This window comes from Pinus tabuliformis, chromosome 8 (assembly GCF_031772625.1).
Source record: "Pinus tabuliformis cultivar Carrire ecotype Pingquan chromosome 8, CPIR1, whole genome shotgun sequence".
Classification (NCBI taxonomy): Eukaryota; Viridiplantae; Streptophyta; class Pinopsida; order Pinales; family Pinaceae; genus Pinus; species Pinus tabuliformis.
Window position 1 is genome coordinate 412417152 of NC_142294.1, and position 21629 is coordinate 412438780.

At 38.2% G+C, this 21629-nt stretch overlaps 1 long non-coding RNA gene across 1 annotated transcript; it reads right to left on the bottom strand.

Moving 5' to 3' along the window:
- Positions 1–471: 471 nt before the first annotated feature.
- On the bottom strand, positions 472–1708 carry LOC149235817 (uncharacterized). Its single transcript, XR_016268346.1, has 2 exons — positions 1059–1708; positions 472–929 (listed from the first exon to the last, which is right to left on the bottom strand). It is a non-coding gene; the product is annotated as an uncharacterized LOC149235817 (long non-coding RNA).
- Between the last annotated feature and the right edge of the window lie 19921 nt (positions 1709–21629).

Here is a 21629-nt window from a genome sequence, read left to right on the forward strand (position 1 = left end):
TTGTTCTCTCAAGGTCAACTACAGCACTTGGTTCTATTAGCTTAAATTTCCAGTTATTCTGTTCTGTTTTAATTGTAGTTACAAGTCTTAACTAGAGTTGTTAAAGGACTGTAGTAACAGGTCCTAAATTAGAATTGTTAGGAGTTAGTTAAGAGTCCATAATCTATGTAAACAGTCACCCCTTGTGGAACAGAGAAAACAGATAAACTAACCAACAGTCAAGTCACGTAGGTTACTGTTAACTGCAAGCAACTGTAATGTAGTAACTACCAAGCAGTTATCTAACTGCAGAACCTATTGTACAAAAGGGAAAACAAAACAACCCAGAGGGGTTCAGTTCAGCAGCAGAATATGAAAAGTGAATAAGAGCAATATATTTTTTTTTCCTTCATCAAAATACTGTGCACAAATTAAATATACCGCTATATGATTCAAGTCCTCTGTAATACAATGTATATGCATACCACTGTAATTTCCATTCATTTCAGGTAAATCAAAACAACAGAGTTATTACAATTCCAAGAGTCCGTTGACTAGCTAAGACAAGAGGGAGCACCAGACGAAAGGCACACCCAACACAGTGGAACGAAAACAGACTACGGTCGAAACCGGTAAGCAACCAAACCATTTACAAATTGAGTTCATATGCCACAAAATTATTACATTGTATGCCTGTATAAAACAATATCTATCCAACTGTGCAACGAGGGTTCGATGAACCGAGCCAACAGGGGCTCACAGTAAACCCCAAGCCACAGTCACGGGTTGGAGATAACCCGACATACATACAGACGCGACAAAGATACAGTGAACAAATAGCAAACAAGTAAATGTAACCAAGAGCCATTGCGAGGAAGTAAAGCAGAGACAGAGCTACCCGAAGAAAGGCGTGATCGTAACCCTTGTGAAACCACGGGAACCGGCCACACCTGCCAACACCAGACAAAGCGAAGGGTCAGGGTTTTGAAGACGGGAAACAACCCTGTACGAGAGGGTTTTACCACGAAACCACAAGTGAACAATAAAAACTGTGCATAAGAGTGACAGAGAAGCCTTACCTGGAGGGAGCCGAGACCCAGGCCAACAGAGACAAGCACTAACCCTGAAAACAAAGGAGCTGCGGAACGTTAGTTCCAGCATAAACTGTGGGAGAAGACATAAAGCACGAAACAAGTCCTTACCTGTTCTATACAGCCGAGCGCCGGAGAGAAACCGAGTTGGGAAGCATTCCAACAGAGTATTCGACAGCTGAGCAGAAACCGTAGCCATTCATCACCAGCATTCACCACAAGGTTAACAAAACGACCATAACAAACAGCTTGAGCCAGCACAGAACCAAAAATCGCTCACACAGTCGAAAGAACCAGTTGAATGCACAAAGAACAACCATAACTTACCAAGAAACCCTGAAGCAAATACATCAATAGCCATGGCAACGAATTGACGGAGTGAAATAGCATTGTTACACCATAAGAAACCAGCAGGAATCCAACAGGATTCATCCACAGGTGGAGTAACCAGAGGCGGAGCCGAGACCAATAACAACAGCAAAGTGTAAAATGGCCACACAGGCGCGAAGTGGCGGAATAAACATGCGTTAAGGGATTAGGGTTTGTCAACCCCGAGACAGGGCAGGTGTCACAAAGAGGGACCGAGCCGGGTACACAGACATTGAATGTCAAGCAACCACCGCAAAAATCATTTACAATCAACCATTAATCAACCAAAAGTTAGTGTGGGCTGGCCCCATCACTCAATAATGTAATGATGATATGGGGTGAACTTAATATATTAATGATGAAATGCAACAATCATAGCAAAGAAAAATGTCTCGCTAAGAAAAAATAACATAAGGAGGTTAGCTAGAGAAGTGATCTGTTACCATGAGAAGCAGGATTAGCATGAGTATATTATGGCCATCGGGTGTCATAGAAAGGCTTAAGATAGTCATTTTTGTATTAAAACACCCAAGTTTTGGGAATTTTTTTATGTAAATAGACTGGAAAAAATCTATATATATACATATACTTTTTTGGGGATTTTCATGGTGTATGTGTTTTGTGTTTTTTGTAAAATTTTATGATGAAAATTTTACACTCATGCATGTAACTATAAAGAATGTGATAGATTCCAATCCAATACATAATTTTCCAATGAATCTGCTAATGCATTAGATTCTCTAGGAATGTGTTCATAAGTAATAATCTCGAATTGACATTCTGAAAGTCACACCCTTAAAAGGTAACGTAACAAGATTGGATTACGAATGTGATAATGATTAGTCAAGTGCATAAAAACAAGTTGAGAGTCTAATGTGACCACCAGATTGGAGATCTCATGAGATGTAGCTTCAGTAAGGAGTTCGATAATGGGCATGTACTCAACAATATTGTTGGTGGCATAACAAAGAAAACCTCCCCCCCTCGGAACTAAGTAATTTTGACTCAGGTGTATAAAGAACCCAAGCAGTTGATGCAATGTGATGTGTGTGACGACTAGAACCATCCGCATATCTGATGTATGGTAAGGGTGATGAATACATTTGTACAAAGAGAGATGTGTATGAGACAAATATCCATTTGAAATCCAAAAATAGTGAGACACACCAAAAGAAGAAAAACTTATATATATATATATATATATATATATATATATATATATATATATATATATATATATATATATATATATATTACAAAGCAGATGGTCAATAAAACACGAGGCAAAATAATTTTTTGGATAGAGCCCATTATGGGGCTTTGCGAGAAGGATTCCATCATAGTCCTAAAGTTCATGTGCTCCTCTAGAAAGAACCTTAGTAATGACATATGGACCGACCCAAAATGGTTGAAGTTTTCCTACCCCAAAGAGATCATGCTTCTGATCGTAAAGTAAGACGAGGTCACCCTCTTGGTAAGATCAAGGCTTGACATGTTTTCTGTATTGGGCTTTGGCTCATCATTTATGTGCTTCTAGAGCTAGTACGGAATCTGAACGAGTCTCATTCAACTAATTTAGTGACAACAAACACTCTTCTTCGGCAGTAGTGTCTGGGAGGAGTTTTGAGTGAGGGAATTTGACACTTGACAGGAGGAAATTTTTCTAGGCCATAGGTAAGCTGAAATCACGTGAAGTTGTAGTAGTTCTCACCGACATTTAGTATGCCCAAAGGGTAGAATATAACTGTTGTCCCTCGATTTTGGTCAATTTTTCTTATTAAAAAATCCACTTAATTTCCACCATATTCCACCTTACATCATCCATATATGACTTATTTTATCCTTATTATGCATATTCAGGTAAATAAATTATGTTTTTCAATTTTTATATATTTTTGCAAAAATTAGGTTTTAAGAGTATTTTTGGATAGAACTAGAAATTCCCATAATAGCTTCATTAAAGTGATATATGTAGGACACCTAGGCTCAAGATGAATACATATTTGGAAAGCTTAGGAACCATGGATGGATGAAAAACTATTTTCTTGGTCAAAATGAGCAAATACAAGCACGGTCAACGTTGGTCAAACTTAACCTGTCACCAAAAAATCCCTATTAAAAAGGGGAAGTTTTAGGAATTTTTGGAATGTTTCCAGATTTCTTGCAGCTAATGGATGGCTTCAACCTGATGAAGTGGGATAACATTAATGATGGTTTTTTCATACTTTTTAGCTTATATGGTTATCATTTTTCCTATTTAAAGAGAGGCATTCATAGTTAGGTATGTAGAAAAACTTATTATTTTGAGATAATTGAAGAAAAAGATTTTGTTTCATGATTTCTTTGTTTTTTGGAGTGAATGAGTTGTTGTAGCTGAGTATTTTAGTAGTGTACCAGCAAGGTTGCTGAGCCCCCATACCAAGCTAAGTACACTTTGTTGTATGATTCATATTTGTGCATATGCTAGTCTAATTCTCCATGTTTATTATATTTATTTACTATAAATATTTGTAAATATCTATAGTGTGAATTTATTTTATGGAATGTGTTAAGTGAATACTACTTCCTTTTATTGATTAGCTTCAGTGTGGAAGGACAACCAGGTCTCTTAAGAAAGATCCTCTTCTCCGTGAGCTAGGACTAAGAATGAACAAGAGTCACTTATTTCAAGATTTCTTAGATTAAGTTCTTATGCTTTCATTACATTCTTTTATGCTCACTTAGATATTGGTAATGTCATTATAGAATTTTTGAGGAAGGAAAACTACGTCTCCTTGAAAGAGCTGCTTCCTTGTTTTTCTAAAATAGGCTAATTTCATTGACCAATAATGTATGCTTTTATGGAATAGACTTAGATATTTTTTCTTAAGTTGTGAAGATTGATTTATATTTATAATATGTATTTCCATTATTAGTTATGTAGAATTATTTATATTTTTAATATGCACTTCTGTTCTCATAATTGCTTTCTATATTAGTTCTTATCCAAAAATCCATAAATTGTGGTTTTCTTCTAAGATTATGAACCTAGATTGATAGTAAAATACATGTCTTAATTTACACAATAAATTGGGCTGACATTTTTGGCGTTGTTTCTGGGGAAGCATATTTTGGATATAACTAATTAGGAATATTATTTGGAAAAAAAAAAACAAAAACAAAAACATAAAAAAATATAGATAGGATTTTTCATTATGGTCATTTATGCCTAGATATAGAGATGAAAAGGGTAGATACATAAAACAAGACCCCCAACTACTAAACCATTGGTAGAAGTAGGTATGTCTCCATTGGAATTAACTACACCAATTGCTAGAAAACCAACATTGGAAGAGTTAGAAGAAAAACAATGTTCAGGACAAAGGTTAACTCTTGTTGAAAGACAAACTTTGTTAGCTTATGAAGTGAAAAGAAGAAAAAAACAAACAAAAATACCTTCCATAGGAAAGCAAAGAGAAACAAGAAAGAAAATTGGTCACCCTATTCTTGAACAAATAGATCAACCTATATTCAAAAAATAGAACAAGTTGAATCTCAAATTGCTATTGAAATAGTTGAAACTACTCAAAAAGATATGGCAGAAGAAGGGCAAGGATCTTCCATCCTCATTGCAGAACAAAGGTTACAATATTAAAACCAACAAAAAGAATGGCAAAGAAGAACAGAAGAAGAGACAAGAAGAGAAGAAGAAAGGAAAAGAGAATAGGATCATACAAGAAGACATGATGAGGGAATTGATGAAAAATCTACTTTTGGATTTCCAATTGTTGATACTAGTGAAATTATAGGAGAAAAAGTAAAAATGAAGAATATTCCATCTTTAGTTTTACCAAATTTCTATGGAATTTCTACCGAAGATCCTGATTCATTCATGTTCGAATTTGATATCTTATGTAGAACTTATGGTTACACCAATGATACACATAAGATTCATCTTTTTCGTACTACTCTTAAAGCAGTTGCATTAAAATGGTTTATGGGATTACGAGAACACTCTATTAATTCTTGGGATGAAATGAAGAAAATTTTTCTTATGAAATATCAAGCCCATTGTAGGCCTAGAGATTCAAAAGAAGATATTTTTAGAATGTCTTAACAAGAAGATGAGAGTTTGGGGGAATATTTAGAATGATTCATTTACAACTTGCAAAAATTCAAACAACACTCTCTAAATCCTGATACCATTAGAACAAGTTTTCTTAAGGAATAAGATATGAGTATCTTGATACTTTCGATGTTATGGGTAAAGGATATATTTCATACATACCATTTGATATAATAGCGGAACTATGTCAATGTAATCTAGAGGTAGATCCAAAAAGTGAAAATAGATGTAACTTCTAGAGCTTCTAAATCTGCATCAGGAGGAGTGACAAGAGTAGAAATAGGGATTTTGTTAGAAAACTTCAAAACAGATCTTTTGAGTACCTTAGGAACACAAGTTGATGTATTAAAAGAAAAGAAGAAACAAGAAGAAGAAGAACAAACAATGTCAATATTTTGTCATAAGTGTAGGAAAAGACATCTTTTACGAGAATGTCCTTTGGATAATATACATGTTTGTGAACTATGTACATAAAATCATGTTATAGACGATTGTCCAACATCAAAGGAATTGCAAGCAAGTCAAATAGAATAAACTCAAGGATTTTATTATAAGGCACTCTTATGCTATTCAACAACCACCCATTTATTAATAGTAGTAGTTAATATTACATTAATAAATGGGGACCCTTTAAAAAAATCCCACCAAAAATAAACTTAGCATTTAGGCATTTCTTTTATTTTTGGAATAAAACAATATATCAATCAAACTCCCTTTTTAAAAGAACTACTAAATTCTTTCCTTCCCACATATCGCATGATTAAGAATCATCAAAAAACCTTGCTAACCCACCAAATCTAGTAAAAAATCATTAAAAGAGGACTCTATGCTTTATACCTCGAAACTATCATATTTTTGACATAAACTAGGTCCTAAAGCTTTTCTCTTCAAACCCAAGTCTCACATCGCATATCGCTATTTATGAAGAGCCTACCTTAAAAGGTTATCTCAAAACAAGTGAAATGCGAAATTGTGATGTCATCGTAATCTTTATCGCATCACATTTCGAGTATTCAAAAGAACACCGCAAACTTATCATTGATTGATATTGTGAAATGAAATCAAGACCTGGACCCACTCTTTCAATACATTACGAACAAATGTTTAGGTCCACCGCTTATTAAAAAGGGTATTTACATAGAAAAACCTAACATGTAGCTATGTTTTGAGACAATAAATTAGTGGCTCGCATCTCGCATATCACAAAAATGCAAGGGAGGGTAAGAAAAGCGAAAAGGTATAATGCGATATTGCGATCTACGATATTGCTTTGCAAATTGCAAAATCGTCATTATCGCAATTCAAAGGCTCACCACCCTAGAAGCTTTCTTCACGATTTACGATGCAGACATTTATGAGCATTAAAGCTAAGGGATAATGAAGAATTAGTGGGCATTTGGTAAAAGTTAAATGCATTTATGTGTGAAAAGCCATTTAATGTGATATAATATCTTCGTACGTGAGTTTGAATAAAACTCCTTTTATGACCTTTGTAAGTTATCCGCATTATTTCATTTCACATTCATTGTCATCTTTGTGTATCCGATAGTTGTTATTCTTCACTTTCAGGGAAAATCTAGAGAGAAAATTGTTGGGAGCTATGACGAATAAAGGCAAGGCAGTCGTCTCTGAGAAGCCATAAATGACTCCTCTATTTACAGTTACTACATGTAGTAGAGAGGGAGGAACCTCTATGTGGAAGGCCATGTATAATATACTGGAGGAAGAGCAACCAAGGATTCTAGAAACAAAGCTTATAGTTGATAGATATGATTCCTCAGATGCCTCCATGTTTGAGACAACATGCTCATTTTTTCATCACATAGTTGCGTGTTCGAAAATAATCCCTTATAAAGACATGGTTAAATGGATTATTGATGAATCCGACATCTCAAACAGAGAATTCAAGACGAGAAGCCAAGAGTTTATGGGATTTTTTACACCAGATAACATGCGGCTCATGTACCACCTACTAGAGCCACAAGTCATCTACAACAAGCATTTCATCGAGAAGTTCCAAAGAAAATGAGGATCCAATAGACTACACCTGGACCTAGTCAAATAATGAGGACAAAATCAAGAAAGACAAGAACGGTATGTAATCCACTGCATCTATTTTTCCCCCTCATAGTTTTGCAGTGGCCATGCTATGTAGACTATTTGGAAAACTCGATAGTAGTAAATTCTCCCCAAAATGGCTGCCATTAATAGCTGCAGCCATAAACACAACTATAATGAATTGGGCACATATTTTGTCGGATAATTTAGTAAAAATAATAATGGAGTATAGAAGGAAAATAAGTGTTGCTTTGAGGGTTTAGCATCCATTTTTTATGAGTGCCTATGTAATGGATGCAATTTGTTTTGGTTCAAAATTTCCTATCATGGGATGGAAGTTGACTATCCAAAATCCACTTCCCATTCGCACATACCATAAATACATGTGGGGATACCACTTTCAACCACATTTTTTCAAAAAATTTCATGGAGTTATGCTCCCTATCCACAAAAGGCTTTATAATTGAGATACCTCCAGGTTTTCCAAAGAAGTCGAGGTAGATATACTCACAGTGGCCAGATGGTTTGGGGAGGATACATTTACGTATATTAGGGTATTTGACAACATTACCTCCCCCCTTGTCCTCCCATACTATGTTCTAGACAAATTTATGGGTAGAGGGATAGCCTATCAAATAACTAGTGAGGGTGGGATGAACAAAACATTAAAGGAAGCAAAAAAGGCCATTTGACCTACATTACCTTTACAGTGTGGAGCATTTGCATTACATGACCTTGGCCATGAATTTAAAGAAGTAGAGAATACTGCAATTACCTAAATTCCCTGAAAGGCGATATGACCCATTCGGCACTATCAAAGACTTTACCACCATGGTGAAAATAAAAGTATTTAGTAAAGAGTAAGATGCATTTGATGACATCTTTTTGCAAAAAAACACCTTCACAGAGGTGAAGCATATGGCACAATTACTTTTTTACCATGAAGATCTTGAAACCTTTTACGAGTACAGAGAAAGGAGGTTAACAAAGGTCCCATTGGAACAATTATTGATTGAATCAATAACAGAGCCTACTCCTAGTGTAAGTCTAGAAAGAGATTCCAAAGGAAATTCTAAAACTGATTCTGGAGAAGAATCCCAAGAGAAATCTACCAGGGAATCAGAGAATTCATCACAAAATGGGAAAAACAGAAGTAGGGAGTCAGAAAAAGATACAACCCAATCTATAGAAATTAAGCTGAGCAAACTCTAGCTAGTAAATAGGAGGAGATCCATTCCAACTCCACACAACCAATAAAACCCCTAGTGATCAATTTAGAGCAAGAATGGGACAAATTTAATAAAAGGATCAATACATAGTAACAAATGACAGAGTTTCAAACTCCACAACAGAAAACAACTCATGAAATTACAACAGAGAAGACTGTAAATACTCAAGAGGTAGAGGACATCCCTTCTACTCCCACCTCTTAAATAGTTTTGAGAATTGAGGAGATTCTACCTCTAAATGTGTTTTATAGCCCACAACACAAAGAAATTGTGAAGAGACAAAGGAATAAAAGGAAGTTGGATTCTACAACTGTTACTACCCCTGATAATGAACCGATGGATATTGTCTGGAAAGACTCAGCAATTGACCCGTCTACCAACCTTACTAGATTGTCATAGTTTGTAGGTGCCTATGCTACAGTGACCAATGACAAAAAGAGGTGCAAATGTTTCTTAAAGAAAAGGAAGATAAAATTCTGTCGATTGAACAATAACTACATCAAGAAAAATCTGACTAGTAAGTAGAGATACAGTTAGCTAAGCTACAACAAGAGTTCGAGTAGATGAAAATAAAACATTAAACTAGCTTAGTAGAGAAGGAAGCGTAAATAAAAGGAATAATTGATCTACATAAAGATGATCCAAAAATTGATCAGTTTGTTACTGAAGCTCTTGGCCTTAACTCTCAGCTGATGCAAAAAAAAAGAACTATTATGCCAGAAGATTTCACAATGGAATTCTTATTGTAAAACAAGCAACAAATTGACAACTAAAGTCATGAAAATGAAACTTGAATATGATGAAATCTTGAGAAAAGTCTCTGATTTCATCACTTGGCAGAATTTAGAAGATGGGAGGAAAGATGACTTGCCTAAACTGGAGGAGTCACATAAAGAAATATTATTTTCAAATTGTGATTCTCAGCTTAGAGAGGCAGAAAAGGCAACAACATATGTGGCAACAACAACAAATACTATTATCAAAAATTTTAATGAAAATTTACATGGTGCTAACCTTGTGGTCGAATCCATTCCAGGTTTTCTTCCTAATGTAAAACAACTTGAACTACAATGGAGACAAGCAATAGAAGAAAAAGAAGAAGCAATTATGCAAACGACCAGGTTAAACTGGGAAGCATATTGGTGACATTTAGTGAAACCTCACAGCTAGTGGATGACCCTGTTAGCTACCTATATCAATAGGTTTCATTTTTCATGATTGGCAGGGGAAGTGCCAATATGATCTACTTTGGTGATGCAAAGATCTCATATTCTTGTGGAAAACACCTATTTACAGTTGGTTGATGTTGTCCTACTTCTGAATGGGTGACCCAACAGTCTAAGCTGGGTCATGCCATGTTTCAATTTCTTGTTGTAGATTAGAGAAAGAAATCGTTCCAAACTGTTCAATCTTGGCAGATAAAGTAGTTAGGTAGAGAATGAAGGTTCCCAACTGTTTAATCTGGGGCCTTGGAAGTAATAAGGGTAGCCTTAGATAGAAAATCAAAAGAAAAAGCCAAAGGAAAAGAAAAGGCATATGAGGGTTTGCAAGTCTAAGTGCACCCTCCTTGAAGTAACAAAAAAATGCTAGGCAATAGAATGGGTAGGTAGATGGGGTTGCAGAAGCATGATTTATGACATTTCACTGGCCTAAGCAAAGGAAAAACATGGTGTCAGTGCAGATCTTCCTATTCAGCAGTGTTGTAGCAGCAAAATGATGCATGTCTAACTTCCCAATCATCCCCAATCATATTCCTTGCTAACATCCCAATACTACCTCTGTTCATGAGAGCAGTCAAACTCTTTTGCTGATTCTTGTTTTATAAAGAGCCACATTTCTTGTGTAAAATTCTTTTCATTTTGATCTACTCCCTAACAAAGTTTATTTCCTAAAAAACTTAGTATCTATCACCTCCCATTCACATTCCCCTCCAAAACTAACTACTAACTCTATCTATACTTAACTCCCTGTGCTTCCCCCTCCCTATTACTATAACACTATTGTGTATAAAACCCCAGAAATATGTATATATCCCTCCCCTTTGGCATTATAGCCATATGTCCAAATATGGGAAAACCATGCAGAATCTAAGTCTGGTTCAAGATGTTTTGTTCAAAATCAGGGATTAAACTAACACCACGTTGGTTTAATAACCTAGGCCCTACCCGTTTTCCCTTTACAACCCCTTTGAACTATTATGTCTAACCCGCGCTATTTGCAAACAACACCAATAAACCCACTTTATCCCTTAACCCAAAGTTTTTGATTAAAGTGCATTGGAAACAAAAAACATTGGAAAAAACCCATATTTTCGCGCATATTTCAAAAAATATAATAAATTATTCCCCGCCCCGCTGCCATATCGTCCTTTTATTTTATTGACCCATCGACCGTCGGATCTGGGCTTTCCCATCCGACGGCCCATATTGATATCGGACCGCCCCCGAGGTCCGGACGTTACCTCCCGAAAAGTTTCAGACCATGACGTCAGGCCTGTGCCACGCGTCGCTCCCAGGTCGTATCGGGAGACTGACTGCCAATACTGCCCCCGTACCATAAGCGGTCCGATAGAACCGCTTACCGCCCTTCGTATACCGTCTGCCCACATCAACGCCCGGCCTGTCATCACTCCGACCTGTCCGCCACCTCATCAGTCCCGTGGATCACTCACAGGCCGCCACGTCACCCTTCCGTACCCGACCCCACCCGATGACGTCACGCTGACGTCATCCAAAAAAGGTGCCAATAGCCCAAAAAGTCCATATTTTCACCAAAATTTGCGTCGTTTATCACTTTTGCCAAAAAGAACTATTTCTGCTCTCTGCATGTAAATTACGACCATTCTGCCACCAACCTGCAGAAATCGACTTGAAGACCGTGGGCGCCCTCAATCTACCTGCATTTGTCACCATTGCCAAAATCCACCAGGTATTTCTCCAATTTCCCCTCCGCACCTGGTTTTGTGCACAATTCACCAAAGCAAGCGTAAAAAGAGTGAAAAACACTGTAACCTCCAATAATTCCCCGGTGACCAGCATTTATCTTCAGTTATAAGGTCGAAATTCACCTACAGAAGTTCACATTGAGTTGAGTTTCCATAAATTTACAGTCAATTCACGCATTCGTGAACTTGAAACCTTTGCTGCACTAATTCACCGGGAAAACCACCTGTGAATCTCAAATGTCTGCTCATTGAACCTCTTTCAGGGGCATTGTGACTTATTTTCGCCATAATTCACCTGTTTTCCTCCGCAAATCGCCCTGCTCTTGCAAAATTCACTGCCCTGTGTTGTTGTGCCTACAAAATCAAGATCAAATCCATTTCCAAGTGTTAGTGAAGCATGGAGACCCCAGTTGCACTGAATGTTGCACCTCTTAATGCCCCACGCAGAGAGTTGGAATGGCAGGCCCTAGGTGATAGAGATTACCAGTTGACAGAAACACTCTCAATGCGCACTAAATATAATATCCATGTACTCAATGAACTGAAGGCCCAGCACCTCAGTGGGACTGATATTCTAGGGATTTGGGACTCCAATTTGCCCATTTATAACCTCCCTCAAGTCAATGTCCTTCCAGATTTAATTCACAGATGCAGTGCCAACTATGACCCATGTCAAAGAGTTGTCCTCAATACCTCAGGTGCAGTCTTGTTCCATGTCACCCCTGAGGCTATAAATCAAATGCTGAACTTTCACTCAACAAAGCCATTGACTCCTCTTTCCATGAAGGACTTGCTAAAGAAAGGAGGCAAGCTGTCTAGTGCCCAAATTTTAAAGATTAATCAGCTATTCATTGAATCAGGCTCTGAAACTGTGAGAACCCCTCCTATAGGAAATGTATATTTCAATGAGTTGGGCAAGTTGCTTGTAGATTTGATCAGTTATGTCATGGGTTACAGATCAGCTGAGGATGCTGATGAAACCATTATGGCAATGATGTCTATCTTCTCCCCTGGAATGCCTCCTGCTGTGCACTATGACTATGATGCATACATTGCCAATAAGATTCATGAGCAATTGATGAATCTAGAGAGGGAAAAGGTGTTTAGATACACTTCATACGTCTATCACTTGTTCTTGTTTTATCAACCTGATGGCTTCCCTATTCCTCTCAAGAAGTTTGATGCTCAGGGAAACCCAAGGTCGGTGGTATTTTGGACTTCAGTCTTTCACCACACATCTTATTCACCATACAGCTACTGTGAGTTCATAGACCTCTTTATCCATCCAGCTATGTCCTTGCTATTGGGTACCCCTCCTCCAAGATTGATAGATGAGATGCAAAGGATTCTCCAGCTCTCAAAGGCCTACAACATTGGGGATTGGTACTTTTACCAAAACCATACAGTAATCAAAATATATGGCTGTGAATTGGCCCCATATAGACTGCCAAGATATGTCCCTATGAGACTCTTTGCCTTAGAATATTTCAGGCAATTTGGAAATGCAGACATGGTCCATTTCCACAGTAAAAACAAGAAAGTACAGCTCAAAATCAGAAACCAGCTAGGCCCATTCCTTTATAATAAAAGAGAAGAAGGATGGAAAGAAGCAGACAAGATCCTAGAGGGCCTCCAATTGAAAACCATTTTCCTCTGGTCACCCTATGACCCCAATCATTTCATTAGTCTTAGAAGGGTCAAGCATAAATTGGCTAGTTATGATCATATAAGGCTGCCTCACATTGAAAAATATGCTTATCTGTTAGGATGGAAAGAGGGAACTTTAGAGGAAGCAAGTCATGGAGAGGAAATACTACAAAGAGAAGCTAAAAATCTTGAGAAAGAAGCTGACTTGGAAACTTGTGGGCAGGTTTCCTCTTCTTATCAAAGGCAACTTGGAGCAGCTACCTCATCCTCTACAGCCCACTAGCAAGCAGCTAAAACTACTCATCAGGCAGCCAGAAAGGGTAAAGAAAAGGAGATGGAGCAGGAACAGCCACCCCCTACAACAGAATAGCAAAAAGAGCAGCCGAAGCAGCAAGAAGAAACAACTGAGGCCCTAATTTCTATAGAGCAGCAGGCTCAACAAAATGTGCCCCCAAGGCAAGAAACAATAGTGGAGACCTCGGTGCTCCAAACTCCACTCAACGAAGAACGAAGCAGGAAGAGGGATAGAGAACAGGAAACTCCCCTCACCACATCCACAAATCAAGGGGAGAAAAGGCAGAGACTAAATCCTCTTTCTGATGAGGAGGTGCCTATTGGGCCATCCTTGGGCATGGAGGCATCTGCCAGTTCCTTTCAGCAGGAACAAGAACGAACCCTTGGAGGAGAGGTCAGCTCCTCAAGTCAGCAAAGGAGAGCTGAATCAGGCATAAAGCAGCAGTTTATCGACATCAAAAAGAGAAATGAGCCAGTTAGGCTCCAACTCTATAATCACCTGCTTAAAATGGCCCCTACAAACCAGCAGAGGCTTAGGTCAGCATATGACATAACGGAGGGGAAAATGACCATGAGTCATTTCATGCCTACCATGCTGCAGCCACAGTCAGTTGCAGATTATATAAGAACCAACCTGGAGGTTCTTGCCAAAGACATCCACCCTATGGACCCAATAGAGCTTCACAAGCAAACGGGTGAGATGGTCTATTCAACACTTGCAGAGAAGACCTTCCTGGCACATAAGTTGAAAAACAGTCTGCACAATACAACTGCTCAACTTGAGTTGGAGAAAGCATCCTCTCAGGCCAAAGACAACAGGATCAGGTCTTTGGAAGACATCATTATAGAGCTTGGGCATGACCCAAAGGATCCCAAAGCTATACAGGCGCTGCTAAAGATAAGAGATTCAGACATTGCAGCTTTGAGAAAAATGATAAAGATCCCAGCAACCCTTCACCCTCAAACGGAAGAGGTTTCTCAACAGAGAAAAGACCATGATGTAGCAGCCATGCTGCTAACACTACATAAGCAACTGGTACAAACAGAAGGAAAGCTGGTAGAGACAGAGGCTGCACTTCAGGAGGCATTAAAGCAGAAAGGGGAAGTCCAAAAATCTCAGCCCCCTCAACCAGTGATAAACCTTGAGGAGCCCCCTCAAACTATCACTCCTCCCACAGGGCAGACAGTTGAAACAGGCCCATCAACAACAGCACCAGCAACGACATCAGAACAGGCTCAAAGCCTTGACATGCAGAAGATGATGAAAGAAATTCAGGTTCTAGAGGCACAGATGGCAGAGCTGAATGAAGCCAAGGAGAAATTGGCCACACTCAATGAGAAATATGACAAATCAAAGCAAAGTGTAGCTGAAAAGGTAAGAGAGGTGAAAGCTCTTAAGGAGAAGATAAAAGAGCTAGAGAAAGAACTCACCCTTGAGAAAATAGTGGCCGAGATCAAGAAAGTCCTATGGGCCAATATTGGCCAATCAATAACAGATCAATGGCAGTACATAGAGACCATTCATGAGCACATGGAGCTCATAAGCAGAGCACACAAGGAAAGCCAAAGAGCAAGGGCATCTCTAGGCAATATGCCTGAGATAGCCAACAGAATGATAAATGTCCTTAATAACTGCACAGGCCCTCAGCTGGCAGCAATAGGGATCACCAATAGAACTGACACCATCCTGATGATAAAGAGGGTCCTAACTTTGAGAAATCTGGTGCAGACATTGGATAGAAGGTGCCAGGAGATGCAAACAGAAGTAAATAAGTTCACAGTTAAATTTACAGCATTGCATAGCAGAGGCCTTCCCAGCTTACTAAACAACACAGGAAGGCTACTATCACATGAAAATTATGCTAAAAGGGTAAACACATTTGCCGCCAATCAAATCACTGCAGGATCAAGTATCCCAGAGGAAGCAGGGCCTACGTTTGGGCAGAGCCTCTATGAGAAAGTAGAAAATTTGTTTTTTATTATGAATGAAATCAAGCATTTGTTTGAAGTACCTCCAAATTACTTCAAATATACAGAGGCAGATGAAACATTAGGCACAATTTTGAGGCATCAGTTGCCTACACAGGAATGGTGGACCAGCATGATACAGTTATTACTGTAAACACACAGGTCTTCATCAAATTTTGACATCAAAATACAGAGCAGCAGGTTCAGATAGTTGACACATTCACTATGACTGAAAAAGACTGGGATGAGCCAACTCAGCAAAGTAATTCGGCCACGAAAGCAACAGTGACAAGTACAGATGACAGGGCCGAGAAAGCTACAGCACGACAGTGCCATCAAAACATATCACTCAGAATTAATGAAGAGCGCTCAACCGACTCAGTGGCCTCCAAAGGTCAAAAGATTTCTGACAGAAGTAAAGGGTATTCATTATAAATTTAAGACAGCAATAACTTTCATAGCTGCCATTCTGAAAGTTGGTGAACGCATTTATTTATCAAGTGACTCAGTGATTCAGATATTTTGTAAAACCGATTGTATATATTTCCCCTCGCATAAGCTTGCAGGGGTTGTTGATTTTCTCTTCAAAAGAGCCTATGTTGTAAATTTCAGAGTTTAATACAGGGAGCTAATGGAATTTCCAATGTTCTGTGTTGTCTGATGCGTTGTGGTGTGTTTGCTGACTGCTACAGGATTCCTGCATATTTCATGAAACAATAAGTTTCTTTAACCTTCTTGTTATGTATTTCATTTTCTCATAATCCGTTCATGTTCTATGTTTCACAGTTTAATAGCATAGAAAAAGAATAGTTTCAGGATTTATTCATTGAATACCCTGAACTCAATCTATGTTGTTATGAATGTTTTCCTCCAGTTATAGTTATGAAAGTGTAATTCTTAATTGCTGCACCTTCAGACTAAAACTTTTCACACAGACTATTATTCAGGAATTCAAATCTTCTCCTGGGTGATATGTCTCTTTCTCACGTCATCAGCTTAGTGAAAAACTCTTAATTGCCTTTCACTGGCTAATCATATTTCATCACCACAACCTTAAGTTTGTTTTATGACATATCTAAAGGCCCTGCAGTTCCAAGCAATCTTACCCAACACCTCAAACAACCCATAATCACAGACTCCATTGCCCAATGGACTGAAACTGTCTGAAAACCTCATCTTAAGCCACTGAATTACATCATTCAACAAAAATTTAAATCAAAACCCATACCTCATAACTAGCCTAAGATCCTCAAGAAGAAAAAAATAAAAGAGAGAGCCCTCTCTGATTACAGGTTGGCTAGAACCTGTAACCCAAAGCTTGGTTAGTGGTTACCCCGGCTGTATTCCCTCAGGAGTCAAAGGGAACAACATCTTTATTCAGTCGTAAGCTCCATACAGATGTGCTATGCCTGATCAGTCCTTCTCAAATATCACTATCTCCGAGAAAACTCTCCTAAAGAAAATCACAGAAACTGGCTCCTAAGAAGAAAACCCGCGACACTAGGTCAAATCCAGACCCTGATCCATCACCTGAATTTCAAAATCCAAACTTGATTTCAAGAATCCTCAAGAGACACAAATCAGAAGGGACTCTTTCAGATTCATGTTCTGAAGCAGGTCTTCAAACTAACATTCCAACCCCTGCTAAGGTTTCTCCACATCCTCACACCACTGTACCACAACCTCCTAGTTCTTCATTCACTTCACAAGGTAGCCTTTCAGCCACTCCATCAAATACACATACCCCTCTCCTCCCCTTTCCTCCACTTGTCACATTCATTCCTGTTATCCCTATTGTTCCACCAAACATGGCTAATAGATATGCTCCACTGCAGTTACCTTCCAATCCAGGGCCTATGCCCCAAGAGTACCAAAGCAAGATTTCATATTTTGATGGTACTGGCTCTTATCCAGCCCTTCAACATACTAAGAAAATGCAGGACTACTTTGAAAATTATGAGATAGATGATGATGGGGTTAGGATGAAAATTTTTGTGCAAAGCCTAATAGGTGATGTAAGAACATGGTTTAGAGGACTCCTAGTAAATTCCATAGGTGACCCTGAAGCCCTGTATCAAACCTTTATTAACAAATGGGAGAAGAAAAATGATCCACTTCACATTTTATCTGAATACAATACTATCAAAAGTGGTCCCCAAGAAACTGTCCTGGACTATTGTGCTCGTTTTAACAATGTCTACAATGCTATTCCCCAAAATCTTAGACCCCCACCTGACCTAGCTTTATACACTTTTCCTAATGGGTTTGATTCAGATATGGCATACCAATTAAGAGAAAGAGCTCCTCGAACTCTAGCTGAAATGCAAGACATAGCAGCAAGTGTAGAAGCCAACTTGATAGCTAGGAGAAATAGGACCAGAACTGAAAGAAAGACTACCTTCAAAGAAGAGCCTTCAGGGTGGGATCAGAAATTGGATGCAATAATCACTGGTATGCATAGGTTAGGTGACAGAGTAGAATCAGTTGAGAGGAAGTCATCATGGGAAGCACCACCGAATAATCCTATCAGGAATCCCAATTTTAGAAGAAATCAAAATACTAATGTTGGAAAAACAAACCTTGAACCAGAAATTAGACCTCCATTCCAAGAAAACTATGTTGAAACATCCACTTCAAATGAGCAGATAGATGACACGCACATCAATTTGATGGGCCTCAACAATGACCAACAAGTTTTTCTAAGTCAAGAGGATCATGAAGATGAAGACATCAAGCAATTTCAAACCAAGTCAGGTGAGTCATTTGACTTTAAACAAGGTTATGACACAGCTGTTTTTGAAGTTCATAAACAATACAAATTGAGAAGTAGAATTGTAAATGTGCCACAGCCTGAGAAAACAAAGGATAGCCTACAGCCTAGGAAAGCTATTGTCACTGAACCTACTAGAAAAACTGATTCAATTACCAACGAAGTAATAGTTGAAGAGGTGACAGAACCATTTTCTTCAAAACAAGAACCAAGGGCTTCACCTCCTTCACAGCATAATCCAAGAAACACTTTGCAAAAGGTAAACAGAAAAGACAAACTTCAAGATCAGAGTGAGAGTCATGAAGAAAACTTAATTAACAAAGAAAAGGTTGTTAAACAGGATACTAAGATCCAATCTGAAAAACCTTTTGACTTAGAAGCTGAAATTGGAAAATTGAAGATAGCCATTCCTCTTTCAGAGCTAGCCAAGCATGACATTTACAAACAACAAATCAAGAAGTCCCTTCAACTGACCCACCATAAAGATGATGTCAATGTATTGGATGACACCCCAGAACTGCTTTTTGGCCCAGAGGTTGATGGAAAGACAACAGTCACTGGAATCCTACCTTTTTATGTAAGCCTGCATGTTCATGATAAGATATTACACAATGCAATATTTGATTCAGGTGCTTCACATAACCTTATGCCTAAATCAGTCATGGAGAGGTTGAATCTAGACATTACAAGACCATATAAGGACCTATTCTCATTTGATTCCAGCCAAGTTAAGTGTTTAGGCTTGATAAAAGACCTATGTGTGTCCCTAGTCCAGTACCCTAATAAAACAATCTTAATGGATGTGGTAGTTGCTGATATCCCACCCAAATATGGAATGTTGTTATCAAGATCATGGGGAGCTAAACTCCAAGGTTCCCTGCAATTGGATATGTCATATGCCACTATCTCTGTCTTTGGGCAACCCAAGAGGTTATACAGAGAGTCACTCATGAAATACATGGTCAGCAGTGAAGAAAAACCTCAAAATTTCCCCATTTATGCAGTCCATTCAGATATGGATTCCTTTATTCTGTTCAATGACGATATAAGTCCAATAAGTGATAACAAATCTATCATACTTGAACAAGATCTGCATATGAGTGAGGAATCCAGTCCCCAAGAAATCAAGGTGGTACAATCAAATGATGAAACTGTTCTAGAAGGCAAACCAGGTGAAAGACAAGAGCTCCAACTTATAATCCCAAGTCATAGAGAAAATGTTGAAACTCCCCTAAATCAAGGGATCTTGTGGTTTCTTGAGTTTGATGGATCAGTCAACAAATTAGGGGCAGGAGCTGGAGTGTGGATTCATAACAAACAAAGCAATCATGTAGAAGGTAGAGCCTATAGGCTTAATTTCAGATGTACTAATAATATGGCAGAATATGAGGCTCTTCTGTTAGGCCTCAAACTGGTAAAATCCTTACAGGCCACAAAACTTTCAATCATGGGAGATTCAGACCTTATTATTCAACAAGTAAAAGGCAACTTTGTCACCAATGACAAAAGACTAAGATCATACAGGGCTGCTACTATTGAAATACTCAAAGCTTTCACAGAATTTCAAATAACCAAAATACCTAGGACTCATAACCTTCATGCCCACAGTTTAGCTACATTTGCCAGTACATGCAAATTGCCTTTTGAACCCAATCACTGCTTTACAGCTGAGATAAAACACAGACCTTCTGTCCCAGACAATGTCAAAGATTGGCAAGTGTTTGAGGATGACACACAAATAAACAGCTTCCTAACCTTGCAACATGAATTTTCAAGCTTGAACATTGATGTTGACACTGTGAAAGACACACAACCATTGAGTGAAAAGGACCAAACAACAATATCACCTAAAACAACAAATCAAATACTCTGCCCAACGAACTTTGACAAGGAAAAAATACAGCAACTTGAACAATTGCATTTTGATGAAGTAGCTGCTACAGAGGCTGAAATCATAGAGCTAAAGGATAACTTTCTACCAACAGGCCTAACTCCATTGGAAGACATTTTTGACTCAAATGACGTTCCTAGCAAACCAAAAATGCAACCCCTTAATGCTGCCATTGAAGAATGCAACATTTGAACTAGTGAAAAACCCAAGATAATAAAATTGTCTGCCTCTTTACCTCCTGACCAAAAGCCTAAATACATTGATCTCTTTAAAGAGTTCCAAGATGTGTTTGCATGGAGTTATGAGGATTTGAAATCCTATGAAACCTCTGTTATTCAGCACACAATCCCTCTCAAGCCCAATCAAAAGCCATTCAAGCAAAAATTGAGAAGAATCAATCCTATGTTGCTCCCTTCAATTGAGAAAGAGGTACAAAAAATGTTTAAAGTTGGTATCATAGCACCAATCAGGTTTTCAGACTGGATTTCAAACTTAGTCCCCACAAGAAAGAAAACTGGGGAGATTAGGCTTTGTGTCGACCTAAGGAATTTGAATCAAGTATCTATTAAAGACAATTATCCCTTACCAAAAATGGATCACATTCTCCAAAGAGTGGTGGGGGCTTCAAGAATCTCATTACTTGATGGATTCTCAGGCTTTAATCAGATCCTAGTTCACCCTGATGATCAAGATAAAACAGCTTTCACAACTCCATGGGGAACTTTCAAATATGTTAAAATGCCTTTTGGGTTGAAAAATGCAGGAGCTACATTTCAGAGAGCAATGGATATTGCTTTTTCCAAAGAGATTCATGAGTTCCTTGTTATTTACTTAGATGACCTCACACCTTTCTCAAAATCTGACCAAGAACACTTAAAACATTTGAGACAAATATTCATAACATGTAGGAAATATGGAATTTCCTTAAATCCCAAGAAGTCTCTATTTGGCTTGGAAGAAGGTAAGCTATTAGGTCATATCATTTCAAAGGATGGCATTAGAATTGACCCAGACAGAATACAGGCCATCTTGCAAATGCCCCACCCAAGAAACATTAAAGAACTACAAGCCTTCTTGGGAAAGATCAACTTTTTAAGGAGATTTATCCCAAACTTAGCAGAACTGATCAGATTATTAAACAACATGCTAAAGAAGGATTCAAAAGTAAAGTGGACAGTAGAAGCAAATCAAGCTTTTGAAGGTATTAAATTGACCCTTACCCAAACCCCAGTCTTAACAAATCCTCAATTTGACAAAGAGTTTATCATTTTCTCTTTTGCCTCC